Genomic DNA, 13,334 nt, shown 5'->3' with positions numbered 1-13,334 from the left:
ACTGACTTACACCTGGAGCACTCGCACTGAAATCAAAAGAATTGCACAGAAAATACCTCTGGGGAAGAATTTAACTATATAGGGCCATTGACCAGGAAGGAATCACACACTGTATATCCAGGGTTAGGAACAAACAACACGTTCAATCAGGTATAACTCTCACAGAGGAGGAGAGACACCCTGCGTATTTCCTGGCTACCTAGAAGGAACTGCTTGTACTCTCACAAAGGCTGAAATGGCACATCTACATTGCAATAAAAAATCTGTGTCACCGAGTCTCAGAGCCCGGATTGGCTGACCTCCCAGAAGGGGGCGGGTCTTGTAGCCCCAGCTCCAGCCCAAGCCCAAATGTCGACACTGCACTTTTTAGCTCCGCAGCCTGAGCCCAGCGAGTCTGAGTCAGCTGACCTAGGCCAGCTGCGGCCATGCTGTGGGTCTTTTATTGCAGCATAGCCAGAGATGTGCAACAAGGCCACAGAGATGCCAGCCTTTGAAAGAGACAGACACCCCAAGCACTACGTTGCAGAAGTCAGTGGAATTACACTGGTGTGAAATCAGTTTAGGTGAGATGCTTGATGTAAAATAGCAAAAGGAGAAAAATGTAGGTAACAACATTCTCGAATCTGTGCCTGCTAAACAGTATTGCCAACCCCGAATGCCCTGCGGCAGGTCCTCCAAAATCATGAAATTGCCTTAAAAATCATGAGATTTAAAAAAAAATAAACAAACAAATTGGAGAGCTCTTTTATTTGCCTTCCAGCTTCTGAGCCTTTAGGGTGCAGTTGGATCGTGGTTTTCTGTTTTTCTCTGCAACCACGAGGGCTAAAATCTTACTTTTTCTAAAAAATGAAATCTGAGCTTGTCTCCAGGACCTGGGGATTTAAACACAACATCAAATATCATGACATGGGGGATAAACTGTGGGAGTTGGCAATGCTACTTAAAGCATATCTCCTTATATGTTCAAGGTGCCGCAACCAAGTTAACCAACAAGCTTCTTTTTATGACTCAGCCTTGGGCATAATGTGCACTGGAGACATGGAAGTACCATGTACATACTGCACATCTGTATGTGCGGTGGAATATTATCCAACAGAAGGATCAGAGTGGCTGTGAATGATTTATAATAGAAGGGACCATATCTGTGAAGAGGAAAGTGGATATTACTTGACTAAAGCTCAGAATACCTGGGAAGACTAAATTGCAGCTGGTGCTGAGCCATTACCAGCAACAACTCCATGTCCCAAAAGTCACTTGGATTTGTCGCTCTCCAGGGCTCAGTGTGGCTTTCCCAGTCCATCCCAGGCGGTGAGAAACTAAAAATCAGTGATCAAATACCACCTGACATTTATACAGCACCTTTCATTCCAAAGAATCCCAGAATGCTTTTATAGGCATAGGCAAGTACTGTATGCATTGGGACTACTTCATCCACGTCTGAAACAGACACCTCTGGAGTGGGCTATGTGCACAAGAACACTACTCACTAGTCTAGAGAAAGCATCAAGGAATAACATATCCAGCTGCAAATATAGAAGGAAGTTAGGGAGGCAGAATATTGCAGGATTTAATCAGGACACAAGAGTTAAAATCCCTACCTTGTGAATAGTGCCATGGAATCTTTCATGAGTGCAAGTGATTGGGACCTTGGTTTTACATCTCGTCCAAACGATTAATTTTCTGCCCCTGAGAGTCTGACATCCTTGTTTTCCAGAAAACATACATGCATTTAGCTCAAGCTTCCTGAAATGCTCAAAAGCAATGATTAAAAATACTCCCAAATAGTTCTAAGTGAAGACTTCCACCTCCAAAGCAATAAAGGATTTGCAAAGGTACCAGGGGTCATATCTTGTAATACCAAATAGCTGAACATTCACTTCCTTTTCTCTGCCTTATCTAGATTTTTACAGGGACCTTTATGAAGTAGTTACTTCACTGTGTACACAATTAAACATATAGACACAGCCTCTTTTAATCACAATTTATGATCCTGCAATGAATAGAACACATTCTTTCCCCATAAAAACTTAGCTTTTTTGCATGTTACTTCTAAAGACCCTGTGGGTTATATTTTCAGCATTGTGCACCATATTTCAAGGGGGAAAATCAATGTGCTTAAATTATTAAAATTCTAAGTATCCGTTACAGATTCAGCCAGGTGTTGTAAAACTTACAGTACATCAATTTACTTGTTATATTAATTTTAGACATGTGCCTTGACATGAGAATTGAAGGCGTTACATCTCTCTCTTAGCTAAACAGAATGGAAGTGGCTCTAAAATATAGACCCTCTTTGCCTTTTTAAGATTTATATTGAGTGGGTAGCTCTTCTCTGAGTTAGAATGCAGGTGAATGGCAGGGCTGCATTATAAATGCCTGAGGTAACGATAAAAATATAAATGGTATAAGGTTATTGATTTTTTTCTTGAGACCACAAATTAGAAATGGCACTGCTAAAAATCACTACTCTATCCACAAATTTTAATTAAAACATAAATAAATCATTTTAGTTGCTGCACTTGCATATAAACAATGAGAGAGATGGCACACTTACAACTACTTGTCAACATTTTGTGACTAATGAATCGCTGTAAAAATACAATCTAAAGTGACTGAATTGAAAACAGATTCCAGAGCTAACTCATATCACATGCACACCATCTAAAGCTATTACAGCAGGAGGCACTGAAAGCATATATCAGGTTTGGGAGGGGGAAATAATTTTAAGTACAACAATACTATTTTATTTTATTAAATAAAGTGAAACACTGTAATGAGATATTACAGCTGCAGCACTTTTGCCACATTATGGAGTAATGTTTTCCCCTGTCCTTGTAGCAAACAATACCATATGCTATATTTGTTACCAAATATTTATTTTATTTCTTCATTAGAATGCTGAAAAGAGAGTTTTTTTGTGGCTGTAAGCACTCTAGAAGAGCTTTTAATCTAACCTACAGGGTTTAAAACATTTAATATAAAAGAAATGTTCACATTTACTGTCAAATATTCACTGGCAGGAAAGAATGAGGAATATTTTACCTTGCATTTTGCTATGTAGGAGCGTGCAAAAGCAATACCTAGCACTTCCTCTGTACAGATCAAAGTGCTTTACAAAGCTGGGCTAGCATTATTAGCCCCATTTTACAGATAGGGACTCTGAGGCAGAGAGGTGATATGTCTTACTCAAGTTCTAACAGGGAGTAAATAAAAGAGACAGTAATAGAACTTGGGTCTCCTGGCTAAAAGTCCAGTATATTGACTCCTACATGTTGCCTCTCTAAAGGGCCTACCCCAAGCTGTATGAGCTAAATGGAAGGAAAACGTACCAGTAGGTTGCATTTCATCTGATAGTATGTGCTAATATGAGACTGAGCAAGCGATTTAGGCAAAGGTGGCAGAAAAGCTTGTGGTCCCATCTGTGTCTAGGCATAAAGACTAATGAAGGGCCCCTAAGTTTCTTATAGGTACTTCTCACAGAAAAGATTCATAGATTCCAAGGCCAGAAGGGACCACTGTGATCATCTAGTGTGACCCATATAAAACAGGCCACAGAGCATCGCCAAAATAATCCCTAGAGCACATCTCTTAGAAAAACATCCAATCTTCCTTTAAAAATTGTTAGTGATGAAGAATCCATCACAACCCTCGGTAAATTATTGCAGTCATCAGTTATTCTCACTGTTACAAATTTATGTCTTATTTCCAGTCTGAATTTGTGAAGATTCAGCTTTCAGCCATTGGATCGTGTTATCCCTTTCTCTGCTAGATTGAAGAGTCCACTATTAAATATTTATTTCCCATGTAGATACTTGTGGACTGTAATCAAGTCACCCCTTTACCTTCTCTTTCTTAAACTAAATAGACTGAGCTCTTTGAGTCTACCATTATAAGACATACTTTCTAATCCTTTAATCATTCTTATGGCTCTTCTCTGACCCTTTTTCAATTTGTCAGCATCCTGGAACTGTGGGCAGGAGAACTGGACCCGGTATTCTAGCAGCAGTCACACCAGTGACAAATATAGAGGTGAAGTAATCTCTGTGCTCCTCCTTGAGGTTCCCCTGTTTAGTTTTTAAATCTCCGACCTGTTGCTAAGTTTTACAGTCACGGATGAGATAGCAGCAGAAATTTTACTGGCTGGAAAATATGCAACCCATACAATTATATAACAACAGCAAATTGGGTAAAAGTTTGTGAAACATATTACTCATCTCCCACCAAGCCGTCATCTACACACTCATGACAAAGAAGTCCAAATAACACAGAATAGATATGTAATAACTTATTCTATTGTATTTTATAAACTCTTTCTGTCTGATTTGACATGTACAATAAGATTTTTAGGAACCTAAAGAATTCAGAGATTTTCTAGCAATTGTTAGGGTCAGTGAGAACCAGTTTTATGAAATGAGCCAAAGCCATATTTTAGGAGAAAATGCAATGGGTTTTGGATCAAACCTTTGTGGTGAAATCCTGACTTCACTGAAGTCAACAACAAAATCCCATTGAGTTCAATGGAGCTAGGATTTCACTCTAAACTTCTGAAGCCCCTTGTTCAACCCTTGCTTGCATCTATGTTTGGTCAGTTTATGATTTGAGCAGCTTGTATCATTTACAAGCTAAGCTGTACTATGGCTGTCTATGCTTGGAGAGGAAGCCTAAAAGGAAAACCAGGTTCAACAGAGATTAGGAATTGACTCATGGGCAGTCTTTTTTCTGAGTTAGTATTGAGCCAATGCCTCAGCATGGTCTTAAGGGCAATGAGATGCTGTCTTTCAGATGAGATGTAAATCCTGAGGTCCTGATCAATTCTGGTTTGTAGAGATCCCTTTAATTAAAGGTCAAATTTATTAACTATCCATACCCCTGATATGTGTTACCCTTGACATCTTGGCCAAACTTCATCCCAGGTGTTCACATTCTGTCTGTCTCAATTCCATCTGCAATATAAGTTGGTTACAGTGGGGGTTCTCCAGCTGGTATAAATAAGCATAGATCCAATGAAGTCAATGGAATTAAGATGATTTACTTCAGCTGAGGATCTGGCCCATGATTTGGGGTTTCCCCCCCTAATTCCTTATTAGTTGTTGCTCTGTACTTTTCAAGAGTTGCCATATTCCATTCCAGAAGTGACTGTTTTTCAGTGGTGGAGGAAGTGATTCTTGGGAATATATACTGTATACTTGCTGTAGTTTCCAAAACAGTTGGTGATCCTTTAAAAAGGTGTGATTAAAAAAAAAGTAATATATTATTGCAACACAAGTGGTTCCTCCGGACTGAACTATGGAAAAAGCGGTGTCAAAAAGCCACTTTTTGCCCCATCGCCACTCAGTGCAACATAGCTAAACCAGCGACTCTGGCCCAGAAAACCAAATTAATATTTTTAAATGATGTAAAATATTATGATAAAAATACACATTAGTTTTAATTACTGCATATGTTTTTATATGCGTATCACAATATGTTACATAGTAATTGGTGCTACAAAGGAAACATCTCACTTAAAAAAATTAATGTCACCATAGTATTGCAATCTAAGAACTGGTAAATATTATGACTTAATGGGATAAAGCCAGTAGCACACATTTCCTATATACACACAGACTCTTGTCAGGGCCAGTTTTTTGAAAGGCACAGTTCTGTGTCTTCCTGATTTGCACTGTCATTAGGAGTTTTGTGCACATGGTATTGTGCTTTCAAAATCAGCCCCTCACGGAGTCGCAGGTGGAAAGTCATGATGTATGTGTAGGATGTACCTGAGGATCCTCATAGGAAAGGTAGGTGGGATGCAGAGTGCAGGCAGTGAAGCAAGTTATTAGTACATACACATTGTAAGGAGAGTGATCACTTTAGATAAGCTATTACCAGCAGGAGAGTGGGGTGGGGGGAGGTATTTTTTCATGCTTTGTGTGTATAAAAAGATCTTCTACACTTTCCACAGTATGCATCCAATGAAGTGAGCTGTAGCTCACGAAAGCTTATGTTTAAATAAATTGGTTAGTCTCTAAGGTGCCACAAGTACTCCTTTTCTTTTCATCCTCAGGGGACATTCGGCACATCACATGTAGTATCTAGTGTTTGTTTGTTCATCCATGCCCAGGCTAATGGAGAGCTTTGAATTGCAGAACCTTTTTGCGTGGCCAGTCGATGCCCGGTATGTTTTCGAAGGGCCCTATCCTGGAAAACGATCCCTTACTCTCCCAGATCTTGGGAGGCAGGCCAGTCCTCGCTTACAGACAGCCCTCCAACCTGAAGCAAATACTCACCAGCAACTACACACCACACCACAGAAACACTAACCCAGGAACCTATCCCTGTAGCAAACCTCGTTGCCTACTCTGTCCCCATAGCTACTCTAGCAACACCATCAGAGGACCCAACCACATCAGCCACACCATCAGGAGCTCATTCACCTGCATGTCTACTAATGTGATATATGCCATCATGTGCCAGCAATGCCTCTTTGCCATGTACATTGGCCAAACCGGACAGTCCCTATGTAAAAGAATAAATGGATGCAAATTGGACATCTGGAATGGTAACATACAAAAGCCAGTAGGAGAACACTTCAGTCTCCCTGGACATTCTAGAACAGATTAGAAAATAGCTGTACTTGAACAAAAAAACTTCAGAAACAGACTTCAAAGAGAAAAACAACAGAACTAAAATTAATTTGCAAATTTAACACCATTAATTTGGGCTTGAATAGGGACTGGGAGTGTCTGGCTCATTACAGAAGCAGCTTTGCCTGTCCTGGAATTGACACCTCCTCATCTATTATTGGGAGTGGACTACATCCCCCCTGACTGAATTGGCCCTGTCAACATTGGTTCTCCACTTGTGAGGTAACTCCCTTCTCTTCATGTGTCAGTATATTTATGTCTGCAGCTGTAATTTTCATGCCATGCATCTGAAGAAGTGGGGTTTTTACCCATGAAAGCTTATGCTCAAATAAATTGGTTAGTCTCTAAGGTGCCACAAGTACTCCTTTTCTTTTTGCGAACACAGACTAACACAGCTGTTACTCTGAAATTAGTACATCTGTTGAGCCAGCTCCTTGCTACCCCCACAAATTAGTTGGGGCAGAATTACTCCCCTGGCTCCACAAGATGTTCCTAACTATCCAGCCATAAATGGAAGGTTAGCCCCACAAAGTTACCTGACAGTGCTCTGCAGGTGGGTTGGGTCAGGCTTCAGCCTAGTGACCACCAACAAGCCAACTCCAGCTTTCATTTAACATCAAGCCTTAAGGCCCCCATCCCAGCTCCAGGTGAGTGAGCAACAGTGTCCTCCAGTGGATAAAACATGGAGTTAGTAGGAAATAATTGAATTGACAGATGTGAGGCTGGGGAAAAGGGAATTAACTAGAAACAGGAGGGGAGACAGTAGATGGATTCTGAGGGAGTGAATTGACTGGAGGGATTTGAGTGAGGAGAAATGAACTGATGGATTTGGGGAATAGTAATTGAACGGATGGAGGTGGGCGGAGGGAGGACATTGTGTATTAAATGAAATAAGTCCTTAGTATGCAACTTATGTTCATGATTGTGGCTATTGTAGCTAGATGTTTATAAAAATCTGCTTTCTCCGTATGAATTTAATCACAAACACACATACGCAGGGCATCTTCTGGAGAGCTCATTGTAGTCTGCTCAAAACAGCATTGTCTAGGCTGCCCAAAGTTTACCAGATTGGCTCTTCAGGTGCCCTTCCTGGTCTTGTCATTCACTATCACAACTTCATGGCACTGAAGTTTGAAGCTGATCAGTAAACTTTACCGTCCACTCTGCGGAAGGAATCAGAAGCACAAATCTGCAGCTCCTGAAAAGCAGCTAAATGGATAGTAAGGATAGTCCAGAGATTAGGGCACTAGTCAGGGATTCAGGAGACCTGCGTTCCCCTCTCTGCCACAGACTTTTTGTGTGACCCTGGGAAAGCCACTTAGCTTCTCTGTGCCTCAGTTCCCCATCTGTAAAATGTAGACAGTAGCATTTCCCTGCCTCACCAAGGGTTGTGAGGATAAATACATTAACTATTTATTGTAAGGTGCTCAAATACGATAGTAATGGAAGCCATCTAAGTACCTCGGAAAGATAGCTGTATTACAATTCCATATTTTTCCATCTAACAGCGTAAGAACCATTTTGTTCCACTGTCAGATGTGGATGACTTAATGGACAATCTCCAGTTTCCAAACTCTTCCCATGTGACCACAATGAAATTCTGTATATTTATCATTGGAACACTGATTGATTTACTGTTGACATTTAGTCCTAATCTCCTTTACACTGCCAGAGTGGTTTAAAAGGCCCTTAGGATAAATGAGAATTGGGCCTGTTCAACTTTTTTTCTGTCTTGAAAAGAAAGAAAATGATCCAATTTTGTGTGTGACTTATATGATTTCAAGAATGATTGTGACAGGAAAAATGCTGAAGATCCTGATTACAACACATGTTCTTGGAAACAAGATGTATAGCGCAGGAGGCTGTCCCAGGAAGCAAGTTTTCTAAAAATAACATATGCAGATTATGTACATAAAATGTCATGAAATATCAGCACATAAAAATGTGTGGTAGTTCAGGCTGCTGTTGCAATTACAGCTAAAATATGGCAGATGAACGACATGCAGCATTTGGTGCTGTCTACAGTGAAACTCAGGCATTAGGCCAGTTCTTATTTTCAGCCTGAGGTCAAAGGCAATGCTTAGTCAGTACACATGGGCTTGGATCAGGACATCAAACACAAAAAATATCGTGGGGGACAGGTCAATTTTCTTTGTGGCTAGCCCAATCAGAGACACAGGTTTTCCTTGGACAAGTCACAAAATAAAGCCCGGTTTCAGAGTAGCAGCCGTGTTAGTCTGGATTCGCAAAAAGAAAAGGAGGACTTGTGGCACCTTAGAGACTGACCAATTTATTTGACCATAAGCTTTCGTGAGGAGCTGTAGTCAGGAAGGTGTGCGGTTGAGTAGTTCAAGAGCAACTTGATGACAGCCCTAATGTACTTTCATGCCAATCAGGCCAAATAAGCTAGCTAGTCTTGTAGTAGTGTATCATCAGCCTTATAACAACGTTAAGTTTTGTTTCAACATGCAATAGCTTTAACTACAGGCTTTCTCCTGAATGAGAGAAAAAGCTATGGGTCCCAAATTACAGATTGTTGAGGCCCCCTGAAGGAGAGATATGCAAATGAGCCCTTGTAGGAGGATGAGATTCCTGAGAGTGCAAATATCCCTCTTGTTAACTAGCTATTTCGCAACAATGCAGTGAACCACAGATGAGGATCTGGAGACTTATGGGTCACTATCATGTTTGCAACAGAACAGAGCCAATGTAATGATTCATAAGGCCGAGAGGGTAATGCCTAAAATATAGATGACAGGAGCAAAGCTGCCAGCTATTTGATGGATCCATCTGACATAATCTGATTGTGAACCAAACCTTACATGTACCAGGTAGAAGGAAGTCCAGTTACTCCAGCCACTGGATGGGTAGGCTCGTTCAAGGTGATACTCATGCCTTAACACAACTCCCAAGTACAGCGCCAGCCATTGCTACAGAATAAATCCTAGTTCTGCCACTACCTGCTCAACCCCTAGTAGTTTTCAAATTGATGCCCTTATGCTTCTTTCCTACATAAGAATGCCTGGAAGGGAACAAAGTAATACCAAAATCCTGCCGCTTCTTTTGCGCCATGGAAGTTGTGCATTGACTGCCCCTTGATCTGCAAGAAGACTGAGAGTAAGGAGTGGGCAAGAAGTAGGGTCTGAAAAGACAAAGAAGGAGTCTGGGATTCACAACTGTCTTGGCCTCTAACCCTGTGGATCCTAGTTTTTCTCTTTCACCCCTTGTTTCGACAGCGAGCAAGAGCAGTAGCTGTGCTTCCATTGCCTTTTGTGACATCACTGTGCTTAATTTTGCAGTGTGGACTGTGGCAGCCTATGCCAATTGGCAGTGAACAGCCTGGGTAGCCCCTTCTTTCTTCCTTCCAGCATAGCTGCTTTGCACACCACACAGCAAGGCCTATGTTTGCTCTAAGGCTGCATATTAAAGTGACCATCAAAAGATTGATTTTACTGGCAGAGCTGTGATTTGTCCCCAGCAAACCAGCTCTTCCCCAATTGCATTGCAAGGGGAACATTTTCAATAAGAGTCTCTTGAAATATTTTTTCCTGGTCATACTAAACTGATATATCTCAGGGCACATTTTAGGAGCACGGGGTCTGGCATGAGATTAGTGAATGGTGTGAGGTAAAACAATGGTTAGAGATGAGTCTGAACCAAAACCACATTGGGGAGTGGGGAGATCAGAATCTGAATCTGGATCCAGAGCTGCCCCTGGCTATAATGGGTGAAATCAAATCCTCATAGCTGAAGACCCCTGGTATTTGATGAGCTTAACCCATCTCTAATAACTAAGTAATCTGCACTCAGTTAGCCCCTTTCATCAGAGGATCTCAAAGCACTTTGCATTGCTTAATTAAGACTCACAACACCCCTATGAGGTTCTGTATGCAACATACCAAGGTTCTTAAGGGTAGAATTATAGGACACATGACATTTTCCTAGCATACTGCTTGGTTTTCTTGAAGTATTATAAATTTTGTTAGAGTACTTCTTTTGTTATTTGTACAGATCTAAATATTGTTTGTTTTACCCAGTGACCTATATAATTCATTTTAATATATCCTTAGGAGCCAGGCTGGAACTGAAGGGATGTTTGGAGGGAATGCAGCTTCCCTTCCTACAATAAAGTAATTGTTTCCATATTTATGGACAAGACAAAAGTGCAGTTGGTTTCCCTTTGTTTAGGGTTTCATGCTGGAATCCTACTTACCAATAGGAAGATTTGTTTGGCAATTTAAATGTAGCCATTCTAGGTAATAAAAATGAACCCAGTTCATTAGTCCCCCCAACCCCCTGAGAAGGGATGAGTGCACTCTTCTTAACTGCCGATTTTAATAAAATATTAATTTGCAATTTAATTTCTGATGTCCACAATGCATTTTCTATTGGTCCCTCACAAAATCATGACTGTTGTTGTTATAAATGAAAAATACATAGTTTTGGGGAGATGAGCCCCAAGACTTAAGACAGCAAGCCCCATATGGGCATGCCACAGACAATGGTCAGTTACTATGGTGATGGTGACCCTCAAAACATCAGCATACATTCATTGTAGTTAGTTCAGCGGTTCTAGGGTGACCAGATGTCCTGATAAAATCGGGACTGTCCTGATATTGAGTTATTTGTCCCGTGTCCCAACCAATGTACAGTCGGGATGCCATTTGTCCCGATATTTTGGTGCGGGGCTGGAGTAGATTGGTCACCCTAGCTAGCAGGCTCCCATGCAGCTCTCGGGAAGTGGCCAGCAGGACCCTGTGGCCCCTAGGCACAGGGGCAGCCAGGGGGTCTCCAGTCCACATGCTGCAGCTGCCACCAGAGCTGGCTCCGTCACAGCCAGTGGGAGCTCTGGGTGTGAGGCCTGTGGATGTGGGCAGCACTCAGAGCCCCCTGGCAGCCCCTGACCTTAGGAGCCAGAGGGACCTGCCGGCCGCTTCCCCAGAGCTGTCCCAAGCAAGTGCCGCCAGGACTTCACCCCTGTCCCAGGCACTGTCGAGACCCCACCCCCACCTCCTAGAGTCAGGGGCGGCCAGAGGGCTCTGAGCGCTGACCACGCCATGCAAGCCCTGCCCCCGCAGCTCCCATTGACACGGTTCTGGCCAATGGGAGCTGCAGAGCTGGCTCTAGTGGCAGGCGCAGCACATGGAGACACCTCCTGGCTGCCCTGACCCCAGAAGCCAGAGGGACCCGCTGGCTGCTTCCCGGGAGCTGCCCCAGGTAAGCGCCACCTGGATCCCGCCCCTGCACCTCCTCCCTCTGCCCCAGCCCTCAGGTGAGGAGGTGAGCGATGGGAAGGGGCCAGCTAGGGGCAATGGGGCATAGATGGCATGGTCAGATGCCTGGCCCTGTGCTGCTAGAGTGTCCCTTCCTGTTGGAGGTAAGCTGATTGTCAGCTGGGCTGAGCCAGCAGCGCGGCCAGGGCTGAAACTGGGATCATGAGCCCCTCGTAGCTTCCTAGGGCTGTGCACCTCACTACCCCATGGCTCTGGTTGGGGCAGTGTGCCTGTGGCTTCCCCTCCCCCATGTGTCCTGATATTTTACTCTTGTGATCTGGCCACCCTAATCGGTTCACAATCTTACTTTTAGTGGAGGGTCCACAAAAGTTCAGGAGGGCAAACAGTAACATGGGAGAATAGGAAGAAAGATATATAAGAGGCCATAGCTCACATAGGACTGTGGAAATTTGTCAAAAGCATTTTGGGCTCTTTTTTTGAATGGCTAAATAAACTATACATAATATTAGAGAGATCTTGATTTGATTATAAGGTGCTATATAAACATAGCCTTATTATTATGAGATGGATCCAGAGCCTACTGAAGTCAGTGGGAATCTTTCTATGGCCTTAATTTTGCAATTCTTCCTCATGTTGGGTAGAACTTTGCAAACTGTATATACAAGTTTAATTTCCCCTGCCAATCAAATGCAGCGATCTCACAGAAGTGAAGAATAATTTAAATGAAACTACAAGGGAAATACATTTAGGTGGGATATAAAAAGCACTGTTGCGACCTGGCCAGGACATTGCACCTACTCTTGCAAAAATTATTGTAACACCTTTAATTACCACAAATTCGTGGTGCTAGTTGTATGTCTCATGTGAAGGATTATGGCTGTTTTTTTATTTGTCTTACCAAAGTGCCTTGGTCACGCTAAGGACCCCATTGTGCTAGGTGCTGTAGAGACACAGAACAAGAGATGGTCCCTGCTCCCATGAATGTACAATCTAAGTCTAAGATAAGAAGAGAAAACAGATGGATACAGATGGACAGGGAGTACGAGGAAACAATGAGAAATATTGGTCATCATGAAAGGCGGTGGTATCAGTGCACCAGTTGTGTAGCTGTTGTCAAATTTTTGTAGGCATCATGGCCCTGGGGAGTTTTAAGGAGGGTTGTGAGGGAGGATAATGAGGTAGGGTTGTGGACGTTTATGGGGGACCACCTCCCAAGCCTGCGGGGCAGCATGGGAGATAATGCAAAGGTGCTTGTTTAAAAATGTAAGAAGTGGGCAATGGAGGCTGACATCCTGGGCCATTGGGAGGGAGGGAGTTGACATTTTGCTAGTCAATGAATGGTGATAGATAGGTGGGGGGGGGGGCTTGAAAATGAATACAAACAGTTTGTTTGATGCGATAGAGAAGGGAGGACAGCCAATGGAGGGATAAAAATAGAAAGTGACATGGTCAAAGCACAGGCTAGGAAAATGAT

The sequence above is a fragment of the Caretta caretta genome, chromosome 8, assembly GCF_965140235.1.
Source record: "Caretta caretta isolate rCarCar2 chromosome 8, rCarCar1.hap1, whole genome shotgun sequence".
NCBI classification, from domain to species: Eukaryota; Metazoa; Chordata; order Testudines; family Cheloniidae; genus Caretta; species Caretta caretta.
The sequence above is the reverse complement of the archived record's forward strand: the minus strand, read 5'-3'. Positions refer to the sequence as shown.